Raw genomic sequence first — 22434 nt, 5'->3', positions numbered from 1 at the left:
CTTCATCGCTGCAGGCAAGAGCTGCAGCCTGCGATGGATCAATTATCCGAGACCTAATCTTAATCACAGCGCGCGCGTTTTCATTGCTGGAAGAAGGGATTATCGTCCACCTTCATTCTTTTATCGGCAACTGGTTTTATATCAAATTTTGCATCCGCTATTCATCTATGTAAGCATGAGAATCGTGGAGTTCATCCTATAATTTCATCACATTTAATAGATTGATGTTACATCATCAATCATCATATAGATGTTTGGCACTCAGAGACAATTCTATATACATATATATAGCTATTTATTTTTAATATCTTGCTTTGCATGAAGGATTAATTATATTATTAATAAAGATTGAGTTTTGAAAAGAATAATTTATTTTTAAGAAATATATAATATTTTGTATGTCAAATATATATTATTATGTCGTCCCTAATGATTAAACAGTCGCTAATACCTCTACGTTATGACATTTTATGCTTTTCCATGAAGAAATTAGGGTTGGATCTACAAATACTTTGAAAAGAAGAGGATGAGAATAGAGAGGATTAGTTTGAAATTTGTCTTACTCTTATCAGGACTATGTTTTTGAATGATATCTTGGCTTTTTGGACACGATCTCTCATATTTGGTTTTGTGTCTTTTTGCATAGTAGAAGTTCCTGAATTTTTATTTATTTTTTTAAAAAAAAACATAGAAGACATCATAAATAAAAAGGGGAGATTTACCGATAAGTCCCAGTGATTTTTTAAAAAAAAATTGAATCTCCAATATATTATATATACTAGTGAACTATACATACATTTGTGTGTGTAAAATAATGATCATAATTTATATAGTGAAGTGATAATATTTTTTTAAAAAATTATTTAAACGCTTAATTTTATGCCTAATTTAATAGGAATTGATAACTGGTTAAATTTGACAAGAAGTTAAGAGAAAAAATGATACAAGAGATTAGAGAAGAGAAAAAGTATGGATAATTTATTAATTTGAGATATAATTGAAAAAAGTGTTGTGTTAAACTTTCGGGGGGTGAAGTACTTAAGAAACAGTATTCAGGAAGAAAGTCTTTTACAATAATCTGTCAGATTATACTAGTGACATCCTTTTGTTTGTACTATCTATCATAGAGGATGTCTCATATTTATTTCATTTGTTTTGTATAGTACACTTTATTTAAAGTCATTAAATGAACCGTACTATCATTTATTGTCCACTACCATTTTGAGTATAAAAACGAATAACAAGTATATTTTGGATTCAGGAAATCATAACGGAAAAAGAGTTATTCTCATTCGAACGTTGAATATGGTTTATAAAAAGACTTCGTGATGGGCTCAAAAATACCTTTTTGTGAAATTGTGAAATCACTCACATCTTCAGTTGGTGATGGGATCGGTTCTAGGCACCTACGAGGGTGCTTCAAACACAATATTCTCAATGAGCTGAAATATCTCGTGTTATACGAATGTAAACACCGATGAATTAAATCAAGTTTGGTTTTAAACCAAGCAGAAAATACTCGAAGTAATCCTTCGTTAAGAAAGCTGATCCGTTTAAAGCTTTTAGCTTGTGTCAATTGATTGACTGAAATAAGGGGAATCAGTTCTTGCTTGTATCAGTTCAATGGTAAAAACTAAACTGATATCAGCTCGAACCTGATCAAATCAGTTTAAAAACAAAATTTAAACATTTAAATACACAACATATGTTTATGGATGTTCGAATACTTCAACTATTTCTATGTCACCCCTTCTACCACCTCGTGTAAGATCTACTAGAAGACTTTGATTTATACAACACCTTGTACAAACTCACTCAGCTTAGGACTTACGCTACTGCCTAACTAAACTCCTAGTCTAGACTGAAGGCAACACGTTTCCAGCCAACACTTGTTTAACGTCTATATGTCAAAGACTACATACACAAGTTTAATGCCTTTGTGCAAGACTTACTCAGCTTTTCAATATGCTCTATTCTCTGTGTATATGTGAGTGATGTGTGTGCGTGCGTGAGAACTGATCTATTTGTGAGGGCCCGTTATCCTAATAAGAATTTATTAACATGCAATCATGATTAATCAGTTAACAGCGGAAAAGTGAGTTAAAAATTTGTGGTTGGGTCCTATAAAAATTTCGGCATGACCTTCCTGTAAATATGACATACCAGAAAATCAAATACTCAAAATAAACAACATGTGCCCTCAATAAACACAACAGCATACACACGTGCCAGCCAGACACGATCATGACATATACAAACCAAAATATCATAGAGCCGACAAGGCTCGATAATACCATAATACAATCCTCCAAATATATACATATAGTATCTGGGAGACAGCAACACCACGCAGTACCTAAATACAACTGAGCCTACTCTCAAGGAGCTCTGGTACTTCCCGAGGCTTCCTCTCGAGTGCCTGAGGTCGAACCACATGTACCACCTGTCATGTCCACACACAAAAGACACGACAGCCCCCTCTCGGGGGTCAGTAACCCTAGTACGAGACATCAAGAAACCACGATATATGACATAGAAATGCAATGATGCCATGTATGAATGCAATGCATGAATAGGTGCAAGATATCAGGATATCAGGAGTCAAATGATCGATATCAACAATCATACATATATGCTCGAGCTGGTCCACGAAGGCAGCGGATCGTGCCTGGGATATGGCCCAGCCTCGAAGCCAGCAACTACCTAAGCCGGACCGAATCAAGGTAGCCAAACATCTCCAGAACACCATAACACATCATACATATATAACGTATCTCAACCTGAAATATAACTGGATCTCAATAACAGATAGGCTCAATATGATATGTTCAGTGGTATTGATGTGTCTAACTAAAATAAAATGTGTGTGAACACAAGAAATATTTTATTTTATTTTGCACATCAATTACCAACTGATAATATGCGAGTCAGCATATAATATCACATATATCAGCAAATAGCAAATAAATCATACACAGGATCATCAGATGCCTCTGTCAGACATCGTGAAAATAACTGATCTCTACGTACCTCAACTAATTTACCAGTAACTTAAATCCTCAAGAAATTCCTGGAAATGCCAACTCAGACAAATCACCTGAATATTAATTTAAATGGTCTTATTATCATATAAAAATTCCAAAACCATTTAAATTCACTTAAAATCCAATTTCAACAATTTAGGCATTTTAAATTCTTAAAATTCCAATATGCAACTAAAATGCCTAAAATCAATCATTTCTATTTTATCGTCGCAATTATTATTTTTAGCTTTAAGCGACGCTAAACTAATATTTAAGCGACATCAATAAATTCTTGGTTCACCAGATTATACCTCCAACTTGCACAATTCCGGAACCGATACAACTTGTACTTCCAATGACAGTGGCTAAAATCGAGCCTAAACCGAAGCTCACCGGCAACAGGCAGCAGCGTACGGTCGTGTAGGGGGCGGAGCTCAACCGGAAAACAATAGTGGGTGGCGGCAGGGACTGAACTCGTCGGAAAATGAGTTAACTAACTGCGAAAACATCATAAGCTCAACTATAAGCAACCTACAACCCAAAACTATCGAATTCAGTCAAGAACTAGCCGGAAAATCACCACTAACTCCGACGGCCGAAAATCAAAGTAGCGAAATACCTTGAAATATTGGTACCAAATTGTAGCTCTCGTCAAGGGCTTTCCAACCATATAGTTAGTTGAATTTTTCGATCACCGGTGCGGCCACAATCGGCAGTCAAAGCTGGGTGGTGGGTTGGAGATTTGTACAGAAAGTTACGGGATGAACGCGCGTCTCACGAGGAAGAAATTTGAGGATGATGGTGATTATCATTTCACATATATATGTGTGTGTGTGTGTGTGTGATATATATCCTATATGTGTGTTTATCTTTTATCTTTTCGGGGTTCGCAATTTGACCCGATCTATTTTATTTCAACTCTCGTGTGTTATAAAATTTAAATATGCATAAACACACAATTTAATTATTTGACTTAATTATTTTAAATTCCTCAATTTAAAATAATTAATCTTAATTATCGCCAAATAACACGTAATTAAATCGGGTCATTACATTTCTCCCCCTCTAACAAAAGATTTCGTCCTCGAAATCAAAACACACAACACACCCCTTATATACAACCTAGTCACACATCTACCACTGATAGTACATAGGAAAGTCAGAGTACATGGAATAATTTGTGACAATTTCAAACAAATGAGGCCATTCTTGCCGCATTTTAGCCTCCAATTCCCATGTAGCCTCCTCAGTCCCATGTCTACTCCACTGTACCATAACCAGTGGAATTGTCTTATTTCGAAGTTGCTTATCCTTTCGATTAAGAATCTGTATAGGATACTCAACATAGCTAAGAGAATTGTCCAACTCCACATCCTCAGGTCTCAGAACATGAGATGGATCCGGCTCATACTTCCGCAGCATAGATACATGAAACACATCATGTATAACAGACAAACTCTGCGGCAAGTCCAATCTATAAGCCAATAAACCGATCCTCTCAACAATAGTATACGGTCCAATATAACGTGGAGCTAACTTCCCTTTTCGCCCAAATCTCATCGTTCCACGAAACGGTGAAACTTTCAAGAAAACTTGGTCGCCAACTTGAAATTATAAAGGTCTACGTCTTTTATTTGCGTAGCTAGCTTGACGATCATGAGATGCTTTCATTCCTTTTCTAATCAAATTTATCTTTTCATTCATTTCTTCAACAAACTCAAGTTGTGCCAATGGTTTTTCTCCAACTTCATTCCAACATACGGGAGATCGACACCTTCTACCATACAAAGCTTCGAATGGTGCCATCCCAATAGTTGTTTGAAAACTATTATTGTAGGAGAATTCAACCAAGGGTAAAGATTCTTGCCAGTTTCCACCAAAATCCATAACCACGGATCGTAACATATCTTCCAAAGTCTGTATAGTCCCCTCTGTCTGACCATCTGTTTGGGGATGATAAGCTGTACTCATTGCCAACTTAGTACCCAAAGCATTTTGAAGACTACTCCAAAACTTAGAAGCAAATCTAGGATCTCGGTCAGATAAAATAGATACTGGAACTCCATGCAATCGAATAATATTATCCACATATAATCGTGCCATTTTATTATAAGCATAAGTACGATCGTATGGAATAAAATGTGCTGATTTAGACAATCTGTCGACTATCACCCAGATAGCATCACAACCTCTGTTTGATTTGGCAAGTGAGTCACGAAATCCATTGCAATATGTTCCCAGTTCCATTGTGGTATTTCTAAACTCTGTAACATACCTCCAGGTTTCATTCTCTCGGCTTTAACCTGCTGGCATGTCAAACATTTCGCTACAAATTCTGAAATGTCTCTTTTCATCGCATCCCACCAGAAATATGGCTTCAGTATGTGGTACATTCTATGAGTACCAGGATGGACACTATGACGGCTACAATGTGCCTCTTGAAGCAATGCTTTTCTCAATCCTGTGTACATTTGGTACCACTAACCTGTTATTCATCCGTAAACAACCATCTGATGAGATATTGTATTTATCTGGGTTACCAGACAAAACCAAATCTTTCGATTTCTGAACCTGTGGATCATTCTTTTGAGCTTTCTTGATTTTTGAAATAATCTTCGGCTCAAATTGTAAAGCAGATACAATAAAATGATTGCCTTTCGGCTGAAAAGTCAAACCAGAAGTACATAAATCATCATAATTTGCCAGACATGGATAGATGCTATCATAACATCCTGATACTTCCGGCTTAATGCATCTGCAACTTGATTCATTTTTCATGGCTGATATTGTATTTCACAGTCAAAATCTTTCAACAAATCTAACCATCGTCTCTGGCTCATATTCAGTTCTGATTGAGTAAACAGATATTTCAAACTCTTATGATCTGAGTAAATAATAAACTGCTCACCGTATAGATAATGTCGCCAAACTTTTAAAGCAAAAACAATGGCTGCCAGTTCAAGATCATGAACTGGATATCGCGATTCGTGTGTTTTCAATTGCCTTGAAGCATAGGCAATAAATTTTCCATGTTGCATTAAAACACATCCCAAACCTCTTGATGATGCATCAGTACAAACCACAAATCCACCTAATCCAGATGGCAATGCCAACTCTGGTGCTGTTGTCAGCTTCTCTTTCAATGTAAGAAAACTATTCTCACATTCATCTGACCAAATAAACCTTGCATCTTTCTTAGTTAGTTGGGTAATAGGTCGGACAATCTGCGAAAATCCTTCAATGAATCGTCTATAATACCCGGCCAATCCCATAAAACTTCGAATCTCTGGTATATTGGTTGGTCTAGCCCAATTCAGGACTGCTTCAACTTTACTCGGATCTACAGATATACCTTGGGCTGATATCACATGACCCAAAAATATCACGCTATCCATCCAAAATTCATACTTTGACAACTTAGCATACAATTGAGAATCTCGAAGTGTTTGAATAACCAATCGTAAATGCTCTTTATGTTCCCGTTTTGATCTCGAATACACCAGAATATCATCAATAAAGACAATAACAAATTTATCCAGAAAATTTCTGAATACTCTATTCATCAAATCCATAAACACTTCTGGTGCATTTGTTAAACCAAATGGCATTACTAGAAATTCATAATGCTCATATCTAGTTCTAAAAGCTGTTTTAGGAACATCTTCTTCTCTAACCCGAAGTTGATGGTATCCTGATCGAAGATCAATCTTCGAATAAACAGAATTTCCTTGAAGCTGATCAAACAAGTCATCAATTCTAGGCAGAGGGTATTTATTTTTAACTAGTAACTCGATTGAGCTGCCTATAATCAATGCACATTCTCATGGAACCATCTTTCTTCTTTACGAACAGTACAGGTGCTCCCCAGGGTGACATACTAGGACGTATATAACCTTTTTCGAGTAAATCTTGTAACTGCTCTTTCAATTCTTTTAGTTCTGCAGGAGCCATTCTGTACGGCGCTCTAGAAATCGGCGCAAGTACCCGGAATCAAGTCGATGCTAAAATCAATTTCTCTCTGCGGTGGAAAGCCTGGTATTTCTTCAGGAAAGACATCAGGAAATCCTTTTGCTACTAGGATATCAGATAATTTTGGTTCTTTCTTGGTAGCATCCACAGCATAAACCATATATCCCTCATTTCCTAAAGACAATAATCTAAACATTTCCATCGCTGAGACCAACGGTATCTTAGCCTGTGATCCTCGACCATAAAAATTCCATTTGCTACCATAGTATGGCCTAAATCGTACCACACCATGAAAACAATCTACTAGTGGCTCGATAACTAGACAGTGTGTCCATACCAATGATACAATCAAAATCATGTATTGGTAATACAATCAAGTTTGTGATCATAATGCTATCATCGAAATGCAACACACAATCTAACACAATTTGCCCAGATGGAATAAATCGACCAGCTGGCATAGACACAGATACAGTTTCATGAAATGGTGTGGTCCAAAGTTCATATTCATCAACATAATCGGATGCAATGAATGAATGAGATGCTCCAGTATCAAATAAAACTCGTGCAATATGATCGTAAATAAGGCAAGTACCTGCGATCACACCGCCTGGAGCCTCTCTAGCCTGATCCTCGGTCAAAGCATATACTCGGGCTTGTTGAGGACCTTGGAAAGACTGTGGCACATTACCCCTGACCTGTGGGTAACTAGACTGCTGATAAGATGGTGCAGGAGAAAATGGTCGTTGAGATGAGCCACATGGAAAACTACCTCTGGCATAAGGCAACTGTTGTGGCTGCATCTGTCCCTGTGCACGGTTCGGACAAACTCTGGCAAAATGCCCTGACTGACGACAAGTATGACATGAACCCAATACTCCACTACATTGTGCAGTAGGATGTCTTCGTCCGCATCGATCACAGTAAATCACGGAGTACTGTCCACCTGTTGCACTTTGCGAACTGCTCGAACTAGAGGAACTGGACTGATATTTCTTTTTAAATTGTTTTCCTTTTGGTCTGAATTGTTTTTGTTTCTGCTGTTGGTATGACTGCTGAGGTGGAATGGATGGTGTACCTGCTGAAAAAAATGAACCACCACTAGGCATTTGTGGAGCCTGTGGTTGTCTACCCCTTTTCAATCCAGCTTCAATTCCAATCGCCTTGTCAACAACTTCGGCATAAGTTGCAGGCGATCCAGCCATAACCATAGCATGTATTTGGTAGTCCAGTCCTTCCAAAAATTTTGAAATTTTCCCTTTTCACTCACGGCCACATGTGGTACATAAGTGAGAAGAGCAGAAAGTTGTCGAGCATATTCTTCCACAGTCATATTAGCCCTGAACGAGTCGATAAAATTCAGATTCTCTGGCTGAGTAGTAGGATGGTGGAGCATATTCTTGGAGAAATTTAGCACGAAACACCTCCCAAGTAATCTGACTACCTGTTTGTTGCAGTACATTTGTAGTAGCCTCCCACCAACGTTGTGCACGATCCCGTAGTTGGAGGACTGCCATAGTTAACCTTCTATCAGCATCATAATGTACTGTGTTGAACAAGAATTCCATATGTTTCAACCATCCTTCTGCTCGATCACTGCCTTCATTTCCAAAGAATTTCGCAGGATGCATATTCTGAAATCGAGCTACAGCCAATTCCATTTCATTAACTCGGTGCACTAACTGTTCTACCTCTGCATCTGCTTTAGCGGCTATCTCTGCAGCAGGACGCCCGCGTCTACCTCGAGGAACTCTATCATTTCCTCCGATATTCTGTGCCCCAGACTCCTGAGCCACTTCTTTTCCTTTCCCTTTATTTCCTCTAGTTGCCATTCTACAGGATTTAAGGTTATATTCCCAAAATATTCAATAACCTCAATGTAAGCCAAAACACTGAAATAAAACTCAAATGTATAGTCTACATGTCATATCCCTAAGATACTAACATATAATTCATGCCATACAAGAGCAAGTAATTTCAAATAATCAAACACATGCACACAAATATCTTGTGCCTAAACTCGAGTGTACTAACTTAGTACGAGCGTATCCCAGTCTACGCTCTGATACCAACTGTGAGGGCCCGTTATCCTAATAACAATTTATTAACATGCAATCATGATTAATCAGTTAACAGCGGAAAAGTGAGTTAAAAATTTGAGGTTGAGCCTATAAAAATTTCGGCATGACCTTCCTGTAAATAGGACATACCAGAAAATCAAATACTCAAAATAAACAACATGTGCCCTCAATAAACACAACAGCATACACACGTGCCAGCCAGACACGATCATGACATATACAAACCAAAATATCATAGAGCCGACAAGGCTCGATAATACCATAATACAATCCTCCAAATATATACATATAGTATCTGGGAGACAACAACACCACTGCAGTACCTAAATACAACTGATCCTACTCTCAAGGAGCTCTGGTACTTCCCGAGGCTTCCTCTCGAGTGCCTGAGGTCGAACCACCTGTACCACCTGTCATGTCCACACACAAAAGACACGACAGCCCCCTCTCGGGGGTCAGTAACCCCAGTACGAGACATCAAGAAACCACGATATATGACATAGAAATGCAATGATGCCATGCATGAATGCAATGCATGAATAGGTGCAAGATATCAGGATATCAGGAGTCAAATGATCGATATCAACAATCATACATATATGCTCGAGCTGGTCCACGAAGGCAGCGGACCGTGCCTGGGATATGGCCCAGCCTTGAAGCCAGCAACTACCTAAGCCGGACCGAATCAAGGTAGCCAAACATCTCCAGAACACCATAACACATCATACATATATAACGGATCTCAACCGAAATATAACTGGATCTTAATAACAGATAGGCTCAATATGATATGTTCAGTGGTATTGATGTGTCTAACTAAAATAAAATGTGTGTGAACACAAGAAATATTTTATTTTATTTTGCACATCAATTACCAATTGATAATATGCGAGTCGGCAAATAATATCACATAAATCAGCAAATATCAAATAAATCATACACATGATCATCAGATGCTCTGTCAGACATCGTGAAAATAACTGATCTCTACGTACCTCAACTAATTTACCAGTAACTTAAATCCTCAAGAAATTCCTGGAAATTCCAACTTAGACAAATCACCTGAATATTAATTTAAATGGTCTTATTATCATATAAAAATTCCAAAACCATTTAAATTCACTTAAAATCCAATTTCAACAATTTAGGCAATTTAAATTCTTAAAATTCCAATATGCAACTAAAATGCCTAAAATCAATCATTTCTATTTTATCGTCGTAATTATTCTTTTTAGCTTTAAGCGACGCTAAACTAATATTTAAGCGACATCGATAAATTCTTGGTTCACCAGATTATACCTCCAACTTGCACAATTCCGGAACCGATACAACTTGTACTTCCAATGACAGTGGCTAAAATCGAGCCTAAACCGAAGCTCACCGGCAACAGGCAGCAGCGTACGGTCGTGCAGGGGGCGGAGCTCAACCGGAAAACAACAGTGGGCGGAGGCAGGGACTGAACTCGTCAGGAAAATGAGTTAACTAACTGCGAAAACATCATAAGCTCAACTATAAGCAACCTACAACCCAAAACTATCGAATTCAGTCAAGAACTAGCCGGAAAATCGCCTACTAACTCCGACGGCCGAAAATCAAAGTAGCGAAATACCTTGAAATATTGGTACCAAATTGTAGCTCTCGTCAAGGGCTTTCCAATCATATATTTACTTGAATTTTTCGATCACCGGTGCGGCCACAATCGGCAGTCAAAGCTGGGCGGTGGGTTGGAGATTTGTACAGAAAGTTACGGGATGAACGCGCGTCTCACGAGGAAGAAATTTGAGGATGATGGTGATTATCATTTCACACACACACACACACACACACATACTATATATAATATATATATATAGGTGTGTGTGATATATATCCTATATGTGTGTTTATCTTTTATCTTTTCGGGGTTCGCAATTTGACCTGATCTATTTTATTTCAACTCTCGTGTGTTATGAAATTTAAATATGCATAAACACACAATTTAATTATTTGGCTTAATTATTTTAAATTCCTCAATTTAAAATAATTAATCTTAATTATCGCCAAATAACACGTAATTAAATCGGGTCATTACACTATTAATACAACATGAAGTTGTTCTCACACACTAAGGGAATTGTATTTCTAATCTAAGCTGATAACACGTTGAAGTGTCCCTTAAATCTGGGTTGGTTGCTTCTTGTAAGCTAATATACAAACTTGTTTTTCCACACCCTTACTTATTTGTTGATGATCTTGACCTTGTATTTGTAGAGACAATGTGACCGTACATCAAGACTCATCAAATATGTTTGTTGCAGTTTGAATTTGTTCCTTGAAATTTGTGTCTTGTCTTTTCTGACAGCCATTCTGGAACGTCTTAACTTTAATCTCTGCTGCAACGTTCATTATTGTCCTTTGATTGGACAATTTTTTTCTTTAATGCACACAGTTGGATTCCACTTAGATAAGCTTGCCTTGTTCTACAAACTGATTGACTCCAAACTGATGCTCTAAACTGATCATTGAACTGGTGTGGTGAAATCAATTGGCTCGTCAGCCGAACTGATTTCACTGATTCAGTTGAACTAGTCAGTTGAGCTCTTCATCAGCTGGCCGGGCTTCTGAAGGTTTTCTGTTGAACCACCTATCAACTGAACTGGTTTTTGATATTTCGGTTGGACTGGTTTAGTTTGGGCAATCAGTTGGCACTTTCAGTTTGCGTTTTGATAGCTTCAGTTTTGGTTCGATAACTGATCAGTTTGAAAACTGATCAGTTTCAACTTTCTGTGCACTTAGATAAATTAATTAGAAACAAAATAACAAGTTTTGTTATTAAAATCAAGATTTACAAACATGAAATGTTCCAACAGTTGGGCTATCAAATGAAAATTAAATGTACGTAGATTGAAATGTAAATATACACAGTTTGTTTCTGGATGTTTGGAATCTTCGATACTCCTATGTCACCTATTTTTTCCTTACAGAAAGATTGCATTAAAAGACTTTGGTAATTACAAACAATTTGAAATCAGCTACTTAGCAGGACTTATCACTGCCTAACTAAAACTTTTAATATACTTCAATTTTAATTAGAATGAGCCGTTACACTTTTTACTCTCAATTACAAAGATTTCACAAGGAAATTTCTAAGAACAAATCTATTATCAATTGATCAGATAATAAATTATCAGCGTGTGCTTGCTTTGATCAGTTTGTCTTGCAAAAATCTTTTTCAAGAAATTTAAAGGATCGGAAAATTCAGAAAATCAGAGAGTCAGAGAGATTTAAAAGCTTGTCTAACCGATCTATATATATACTTCATCTGCAATAGACATATTTTTAAATCATATATCCGTTTTCAAATACAGATTTTATTTATGTCATGTCATTGTTCTTTATGACATATTTTGGTAGTGCACGTGAATTCTGACATTATGTTGGAACCATTGACTATTGGTACAAACAAATTTATTTGACATTTCAGCTGGGCTCTGATTATTAAGTTATGAATATAATGAAATTTCCAGAGAATATTTGGATTTGAGCTGACTGATCGACTGAAATAACTTGCTATCAATTGAGCTCCATCAATTTTAGTTTGATCAGTTTACTTATCAGTATCCCTTATACCTCTGATAGTGTATTATTAGTTTGGCTCGATAGTCATTTAGACTCTGATTGACTTAGAAAATGTTTGCTCGTGAATGTTCAGTTTTCTTCTTGAATTCAATATAATTAGGTTATCTAGTTATCTATTGGATCAATTGTCTTGTCACCAAAAACTGAAATGTTTTAACAATTTCTTTTTTTTTTTTTGGTGCTTGACAAAATTGTGTCCTTGAATCAAAATACTAGTTCATTAATCAGAATAAAATTACATCTGGATTGACTTGCCAAATATACGAAACATGTCCTCTAAGCACTATCTTCTATGATAATATTTTTGAGATCCAAAGTGCTTGTCAGTTGGCTCTATTTTTCTTTCTTATGAGCCTAACTGGAGGATTTAGTTGGCTTTTTTTTTTGCTTTTTTTTTTTCTGTCAACACAAGATGGTGCCTTCAAGTAGGAAGAAACAATCGCTAACTGAGAGCTAACCCCATCAATCTTCTCATTAAAGTTAGCTTGAACATCCTCAATCTTGGTGTAAATTTGTAAATCATTATCTTGTATTTGCCCACCAAGATGAGTAACCGCTTTAGCCTTCTTAATCTATCCAGTCGAGTAAATATATCAATAATGCCTTTTGATAGGTCCGATAAGCTTCCTCGATATTCAAGTTACTCTTTTTGAGAATAGTTATAGATGAAAAAATAGTTGTAAGGCTATAATGGATTATGTCCAAGGTGTTTTCATCTGATAGATCCAGATAAGGAGAAAATGACTCTTTTCTTGGAGGTTCCTTAGATACAACAAGTGTCAAATCAGGAGCGTGATTGCTTGAAGGACCTATATGTTCAATAATCAGTAAACTTGAGTCAGTCTGACTGACAAATGCTTTGATTTGAGCTTCTTCAACTTGACTGATTGGCTCTACACCAGTTTCACTCAGAGCTTGGCCAACCATAGCAATTTCAACTACTTCTGGTCTATGGCTTGAATGAATGCAACTTCATCAAACTCTATTAAGAGTATATACACAAATATGATGATTTTTTCTTTAGTAACCATTGCATCAGTCTTGTGAATTCTTGAAGATGCAGACAAGAGTTTGCTCAAAGTAATGTCATCATCATAATCCTATTATTATTGATGTTGTACAATTGATTGCACACTTTCATCTATGTTTGCCAAGGTGATAGGCCTCAGAGGTTGAGATGTCAATCTCTAATTTGCATTGGTTGTTTGGCTTTTTGAGGAGCTGGTTCAGTCTGATTCTCAGAGACAGGCTGAGATGATATCCATCAGCATTTTTGTCCTTGGCCTTCACTGACTCGAACAACTTGTTATCACTTTCGTACTTTACCTTCATTTGTAGTGACACGAGATCCATGTTAAGTTGGTTGATAGGATCAGATGAAGTGTTTAGAAGGGGGTTGAATAAATACTCACATCACAAAAAAATTCTTAACTTTAAAATAATTCAGTTTGGCTAGAAACTGAACTTGATATTCTCGATGTCAATGTCAGTTGGCTAACAAAAATACACGTGGAAGGAAGCCAAACTGAAATATTAGAACAATTCAAAAATTGTTTGACTATGTAAACTGAATGGTAAATAGACACAAGTTTGTTTTTGGATGTTTAGATAACTCAAGCTCCTATGTCACGTCACTCGTTCTTCTTTTTCGGAAAACTCACATTAAAAGGTATTGATCTGTACAAGCAATTTGCAAAATACCTAGTTCGGTTAGACTTAACACTGCCAAAATTGAAACTCGAAAATTATATTCAAGCTGTTCTCGAATACAATGAATTACAAAGAATTCCTATCAAAACCAAGGGAAGACGGGACAGAGTGGGCGATGAGGTAGAGATAGAGACAGAGGCGAGACAGTGAGAGGTGAAGGCAATGAGAAAGCGAGAAACAATACGATGATTTAGAAACTTCAATTTTTTTAAAACACATTTTTTATACAGAAGTGCGATTTAGTTTGTCAGAAACTTAAAAAAAGATGTGTGACTTCTATGAAGCGCATAAGCGAGTGCTTAGTGCCTCAAAGCGAAGTACACAAAAGCGTGGACCTGCTGCAATTTGGATTTCCCAGAAGCAAGCCTTTGTGCCTTGAGTCGCCTCGAGCTTTAGCGACTGAAACAAACGCTTTTAACAACTATGTTGAAACCACATGCCTCGGAATTTCATGGTGAAAAATAACTTCTATCTACTTGCAAGGAGCAATCTTTCATGTTTTGACATAATATAATTTTTTATTAAAAAAATTATATCTTGATTACGATATTTTTTTTAGTTAAGCAAATAATTTTCCCATACTGAATATTATCGTGGTTACTATATTGAACATGTGAATGTACCTTTTTTTTTGTACTGATAGATTCTCATTCTATCGTATTGATACTTTTCTGAAATAAGAAAAAAAGAATACTACATAGGGATGACAATGGGTAGGGTATGTGTCGGATTTCATACATCCATCCTCATACCCATTTATTAAATTCATCCTCATACCCATCCCCATACCCATCGGGTATTGAATTTCATCCCCATCCCCATACCCATCGGATTATTGGATACCCATACCCTACCCAAATACCCTATTATCATATACAATTGAATTTTTTCGAATTTAAATTGTTTCAATGAAGTTATGAATATTTAAAAAATTATTTAAATTAACAATATGAAAAATTATTAATGATGAAAATTTACAAAATAAACTTTATATTAAAAATAAAAAAATATTAAAAATAGTTCATATTAGTTAAATAAAAGTACGTAATTCAACAAAAATAAAATATTTTTCAATTTTTGAAATCAAACATGGAATAAACTTACCAATGGAGAAGATAAAAAATTGAATGAAAAATAAAAGAGCGGTAAAACTTGAAACATAAAAGTGAAAGCGAAAGAGAAGAGAAAAAAAAGTATCGATTTATTTGAATTTGAGAATATGCATCTTTAATATAAATAAATATAATTACTATATATGTATGATTTACTTTGATTTGAGAAGATGAATCTTTAATATAAATAAATATAATTACTATATATATACATACATATATATATATATATACATATATATATATACATATATACATATATATATATATATATATTTAATTTAAACAGGTATTCGGGTCGGGTGTGGGTCGGATTATATCAAATTCGTCTCCATACCGAAACCCGAAAATCTTCATACCCGATTACCCAATTATTAATCGGATCTAAAATCCCTCCATACCCTCTTCTATTCGAGTCGGGTATCGAATCTTCCAACGGGTTCGGAGGAAATTGCCAATCCTAAATTACTACATCCACTCAACAAGGAAGATCCGCCTCACGTGCTTTCTTGGCTATTCTTTGATTATAGTAAAAAATGTGGGCCTCTTTCTCTTGGGCTTCCATTTTTGGCCCAACAAGACCTCGAAATAATTCCTCTTGAGTTTCAGTATGGGCTGCTGCAAAAAAGCAGATTTTTAGCTCGCTCAACTCGGCTTTATCGGCTCGGCTCAAATTTGATTTCCAACTACTTTAAAAATAGAGTGGGTCTCATGTGAGACCGTCTCACGGATCTTAATCTATGAGACGGGTCAACCCTACCCATATTCACAATAAAAAGTAATACTATTAGCATAAAAAGTAATATTTTTCAATGGATGACCCAAATAAGAGATCCGTCTCACGAATATGATCCGTGAGACCGTCTCACATAAGTTTTTGCCTTAAAAATATTGCAAGATAATATATATGACTCTCAATTTCTGGAAGTTCCATCAAATGAGAACTATGTCAAACATGCAAGTATGTAACAATTAATTGAGACACATCCCTACAACAGTCAGAAGTCACACCTCACAAAATTAACGTCCACGAAAATATTTAGTATCATATATAAAATAAAATTCGAATAAAAAATATATTAGTTTAAACGAAAAATTCGAAAAAATTTAAAAATAACGATCGATACGTGTTGTTTAGACTGGTATACGATTTTTTAAAGCAGTTATAGGTTGTGTGTTTTTATTGAAAACTATAAATTTGTTTATTTTTTTTAGGGGTTGAATTAATCGAAATAGAAATCGAAATTTGACTCTATCGTAAGTGGTGGGCTATATTGGCACACGTGGAGTTTGCTTCTAGAAGTGTTTGACAAATCATGAGCCTAATACATAAATTTATTTATTTACATTCATAAAAAACTCGTGATGTTCCAGGCTATATAAATTCAAGAAAATGAAATATCGTAATTTTATATAATATGTCAAAATTAAATAATGCGCTAGTAAAAAGAAATATTATCATTTTTTTCTTTTTGTGATATTTTTTATGAAAAAATGAAATGTCATTTGGTTGACAAAATAGTTGGTATGGTTCTTAATAGTAGGATTTTTAAGAGTATAATTTCTTGTGAGATGGTTTCACGAATCTTTATCTTTGAAATGAGTCAACTCTACCGATATTCATAATAAAAAGTAATACTCTTAGCATAAAAAATAATATTTTTTCGTGAATGACCCAAATAAGATATCTGTTTCACAAAATACGACATGTGAGATCGTCTCACACAAGTTTTTACTGATCCTCTTGATCTTCCCACACTACTTCAACTCAATTATACTTTCATTTGAAAATCATAATCTAGAAATTTTAAAAAAAAGAACCAAAGTTTGAATAATAAAAAATAGAGAGCATATATATATATATATTTAATTAGAACCCAATATGATTTAATTTATATAAAAAAATAGTAATTTTTTTTTGGTTGGGAAAAGTCAAATTGGTGGGGTTAACAGTTACAAATTTACGCAAGAAAGGTGAAATTTAGAGAGAGAAGTCTCTGCGAAGGAATTTTTGGGCCTCTCTCTCTTCACATGGCAGATTCACACCTTCACCGATTAATTCATTTCAAATCTCAGGTTTTTATTGCTCATTTCTATTTTCGTGATCAAGAGTCCGAAGAATAGTTTACATTCGAGGTGGGGGTTTTCTTCTTGTTTCCCTGCATTTTTGTTTCTTTTGTTTGTTTGTTTTGTGGAATGGCCTATGGCTTCCCTTTGATTCTTGATAGTTTAATTCTTGCCTGGTATTTATACATGTGAGAGAAATCATGTTGTGTTTTTTGATTCTAAGGTCAGATGAATCGATTCATGGATTATTTTGGAGATTTCCTTCATGGGATACCGATTTATTTACCGTTGAAGATAGGTTTTAATTTTTTCAAAATTTTTAATGTAATTTCCATTTATGGGATCATGGTCAAATCTGAGTACGTGTTACGAAGCTTGGTAGTAATATTTTTGTATTGGTTTTTCGTGTTATTTAGGCAGCTGAAATGTTGGACCGAGTTTTTCTTGACATTATTTCTTGGTGTACTTTGATAAAATCTTAGGGGTTATATTTTTATTCTAAGCATCAAGATTAGATTGTTCTAAAATCATGGGAAATTGCTGTACGACTCCTGGTTTTTCTGAGGAGAAGAAGAAAAAGAAGAATAGACCAAACCCTTTTTCAATTGATTATGGTGTCAATCATGGATCTGGGGTTACGGACAAGCTTGTTGTGTTGAAAGACCCAACTGGACACGATATTGGTGAAAGATATGATCTTGGACGTGAGCTCGGAAGAGGTGAATTTGGGATCACATATTTATGCACTGAATTGGAGACTGGTGAAAAATACGCCTGCAAGTCGATATCAAAGAAGAAGCTCAGGACATCAGTGGATATTGAGGATGTTAGAAGGGAGGTTGAGATCATGAAGCAAATGCCTAAGCACCCGAATATCGTTAGCTTGAAAGACACTTATGAGGATGATACTGCTATAAATATAGTCATGGAGCTTTGTGAAGGTGGTGAATTGTTTGATCGGATTGTAGCAAGGGGACATTATACAGAGAGAGCAGCTGCAGCTGTGATGAAGACCATTGTGGAAGTTGTTCAGGTTAAATTGCAGCAAAAATAATTCTCAATTCAATTGGAGTGGCTTGAATTTTTGTATTCATTTGTTTTCATATGATGTGTCTATGGAAGTATTTGTTCCGTGCTTTTTTCAATGAGTTTTCTGTACTCTGTCCAAAGCAACTAACTTTTCTGTGATGCTTGCATGAGAGGTTATTCACATCACGTGAAAATTTTACTTTAAAACCTTGCAATTCAGGACATAATGTTGCTATTATGTTGTTACCGATTACAAATTTTGAACTTTGATCATCAAAAGTTTCAGTCAATACAAGCTTCATAATTTTATGCATCCTATATTGTGTTTTGTTTTTCTTCAGTGTGAGTTCTGGAGCATGCCTATTCTTTCAAACTCTTAATTGGATTTGGTTGGTACACTACACAGTAATTTTTTTCTACCATGGCTTTTCTTATTTGGAGGTGTTGTAGTTGAATTTCTTCATTTTCTTTAACCTTTATGTTATTGCAGATGATGATCATATTTTTCTTCTTCTTTTTTTTGTCTTTTTAGTTTCTACCATATATATTTGTACGATTATCTTACTTATTTCCTAGTTCCTTGCTTCTTAATTATGCCTAGATGTGCCACCAGCATGGAGTGATACATCGAGATCTCAAACCAGAAAATTTTCTTTTTGCTAATAAGAAGGAAACAGCTCCCATAAAAGCTATTGACTTTGGGTTGTCTGTTTTCTTCAAACATGGTATGCAAACGTCATCCTCTAAATCTGTTTTCTTGTTGAAGTTTGGCCTCTTTCTCTTGTCTATCCGGGCTAACATTTTCTTCCTCTCTCATTGTCTTATTTCACCATTCTTTAGGTGAGCGGTTCAATGAGATTGTTGGAAGTCCTTACTACATGGCTCCAGAGGTTCTAAAACGCAGTTATGGCCCAGAGGTTGATGTTTGGAGTGCTGGAGTTATCCTCTATATTCTTCTTTGCGGTGTTCCTCCTTTCTGGGCAGGTTTGTTGTTGTGGTTCTTATCTGCTACTGTTTCCAAGTCTCAAGCTAATGTAGAAAATGCTGTATAGGCTATAAGGCTTTGTGAATTATAGTTCAAAATTAATATAAGAGTCTAATTAAGCTGTTCTATAATGTGCAATACCATAATCATTAGATGTTGGTGCCAGACTTTTAAGCTACAAGAAATTCACTTGGTTCGGTTCAATTGTGTTTGTACAAATTGAAATACAGAACATAAATCGCTTAAGAAATTAATATGTGATCGAATGTTATGCATATAAAGCATAAAGATTCAAATTTTTATTGTGATGTAGAATTGATTTCTAGATTTAAATCCAAGTTTTGTGTCCTCTTAATTTAACCGGAAAATATTAATAAACCAAAATAGAGCTAAGGACATGTGCAAGTGGCTTGCTCATGGTTTATTTGTCCAAGGTGTTGAATTTATTCATCTAATGGCAGACTTTGAAAATCAAAATTTTTTTGCTCCTCGTAGTCTCATTTATTGCATTCACATCTCATTTGCAGTGGAATTCTATGCTTCGAAATGCTTGTTTATTTTCCTAGCATTTATCTCTACTTCTTCAAACGACCTTTGACAAAAGGAGTCATGTTCCTTGCTAAGGGGATTCAGGGACTTATATGAGAAGCAGAAGAACCTAACTTGTTGGATCGTGTGCTTGATTTTGTGTTAGTTGGTATATTCACTAGTCGTATTGGCTGGTCATTTGTTATTTTTTAGTTAATTTTCTGAGAAGGCATAATATGACTGTGCAGAAACTGAGCAAGGAGTGGCACAAGCAATTATTAGATCTGTAGTTGATTTTAAAAGGGATCCTTGGCCAAAGGTATCTGATAATGCAAAAGATCTCATAAAAAAAATGCTTGATCCAGACCCCACCCGGCGTCTCACAGCTCAGCGAGTTCTTGGTGATACTTTCTTGGGTTTATTAGACAATTGATGTTTTGTGCTTATAGTGAATGGGGAGGCAAAGTAGAAGTACATTTTCATGTTTTTTGTTTATTTGAATGCAGAGCATCCTTGGTTACAAAATGCGAAGACGGCACCGAATGTATCATTGGGTGAGACCGTGAAATCAAGGCTCAAACAATTTTCTATGATGAATAAGCTCAAGAAAAAGGCTCTGAGGGTACATGACTACATGCCCAGCATAATTATTCGATCCCCGTCCATCCCCGAAAAGGAGAATGTATTTCAAATATAAGACTTCTGTGTTAATTCCCTGGGATTGTTTTGCACATGCAGATCGTGGCTGAGCACTTGTCGGTGGAGGAAGTGGCGGGAATTAAGGAAGCGTTTGAGATGATGGACTCAGGGAAGAAGGTAAAATTCACCTTGGAGAACTTAGAGTTGGTTTGCAAAAGCTTGGTCATCAGATACCCGATGATGATCTTCAGATTCTAATGGAAGCTGTAAGAATTATATTCCATCATACCCATTTTAATTCTTGATTTTACTTTATGTACGGGTTTTGTTGTTTGAATATTCTATCACTGGCCCTTTTTCTGCCCTTTGGGGACCATATTGCACAGGCTGATGTTGATGGAGATGGAACTTTGTGCTACGGGGAATTTGTTGCGGTATCTGTGCATCTTAGAAAGATGGCGAACGACGAGCACCTACACAGGGCTTTTTCCTTCTTTGATCGAAATAAGAGTGGATATATAGAGATTGAAGAGCTTCGAGATGCCTTGAGTGATGATGGTGATGCCAATACCGAGGAAGTTATCAGTGCTATCATGCATGATGTTGACGCAGATAAGGTGCGTTAACGCATGTATATGTGTATATGCTCTTCCTTAAACATATACATGCTCTTCCCTAATGAGAGTGTTTTGTGAAATTTTATGCCCCATTTTTCCCCCGCAAAGCTTGCTGCCATCTGGCCGCCCCTCAGTATTGAATTCGTGGATCCTCCTGGATCTTTTTGTTAGCATATATATTATTTATCTTATAATTTTGATTTGCAGGATGGCCGTATAAGTTATGAAGAATTTGCTGCAATGATGAAGGCTGGCACTGATTGGAGAAAAGCATCAAGACAATATTCCCGTGAAAGATTCAACAGTCTTAGCTTGAAGTTAATGAGGGATGTTTCTGTACATTTTGCTAACGAGGGTCGATAAACTGGTAAAGACCACAGAAATTAAACGGGGAATTTAATCCTAAAATGGCTGTTCCCTGGCATTTTTTCTCGCTGCTTTTTCATTCTTTACCTTTTGCTTATTTTTCCTCTCCATGCGCTAGAGGACTCATTAGCATCATCAGGCTAAGGTGCGTTGGCTGTACGTATTTAGGTCGAGTTGTTTAATTCTTAAGTATCTGGAAGTTTTAAACCATGTTCACCCTATCTGTATATATGCAAACTGCGGACTGCTGTCTGCTATATCTGAAAATATTAACAACTGGATTCTACTTTGTCTACACACCACAGAGACGTACCCTTGTTTGGAGAATTGAGAATTGAAATTTGTGTTATCGTATCGTGCAATCTGTGTTCTGTCAGTATTTCAAACTAAGCAAGAACATGAAAATTTCACACTAAAGTTGGTGCTAGCGAACCCTTCACTTTTATTAGACCATGCACTTGAATTTTCGATATTCTGGGATCGATTTGAGCCCCAAGCAGGTGGGAATTTTCTTGGTTCATTAAATTTCCTGAGAACTATGATGTACTCTCATCCCTGAAATTCAAATAGAGTATTACATCTTGGAGGGGCCGTGTCAATCCTCTCCCTGGAGGTGATTGGAGCGTCACCAATTTTAAGATGTTGAAGCCAGGCTATGGCAAAACATCCACAAAGAGAAGATTTGAAGTT

General features: G+C 36.0%; 2 long non-coding RNA genes and 1 pseudogene across 3 annotated transcripts; 1 reads left to right on the top strand and 2 right to left on the bottom strand.

The window, feature by feature from the left end:
• Positions 1 to 2449: 2449 nt before the first annotated feature.
• On the bottom strand, positions 2450 to 3819 carry LOC140812977 (uncharacterized). The gene is made up of 3 exons (XR_012113806.1): positions 3643 to 3819; positions 3335 to 3520; positions 2450 to 3097 (listed from the first exon to the last, which is right to left on the bottom strand). It is a non-coding gene; the product is annotated as an uncharacterized lncRNA (long non-coding RNA).
• A 5345-nt stretch (positions 3820 to 9164) lies between these two features.
• Positions 9165 to 10816, bottom strand: LOC140812969 (uncharacterized). 2 transcript variants are annotated; one of them, XR_012113803.1, is made up of 4 exons: positions 10683 to 10816; positions 10373 to 10593; positions 10069 to 10135; positions 9165 to 9483 (listed from the first exon to the last, which is right to left on the bottom strand). It is a non-coding gene; the product is annotated as an uncharacterized lncRNA (long non-coding RNA). The 2 variants fall into 2 exon arrangements; XR_012113802.1 differs by having other exon boundaries at positions 10373 to 10559; positions 10683 to 10800.
• A 6659-nt stretch (positions 10817 to 17475) lies between these two features.
• Positions 17476 to 22028, top strand: LOC140833536 (calcium-dependent protein kinase 8-like; annotated as a pseudogene).
• The last annotated feature ends 406 nt before the right edge of the window (positions 22029 to 22434 follow it).

Source organism: Primulina eburnea, chromosome 1 (assembly GCF_022965805.1).
Source record: "Primulina eburnea isolate SZY01 chromosome 1, ASM2296580v1, whole genome shotgun sequence".
In the NCBI taxonomy this organism is placed as follows: Eukaryota; Viridiplantae; Streptophyta; class Magnoliopsida; order Lamiales; family Gesneriaceae; genus Primulina; species Primulina eburnea.
Note: the sequence above shows the minus strand (reverse complement) of the source record. Positions and strands in the feature narration are given on the sequence as shown.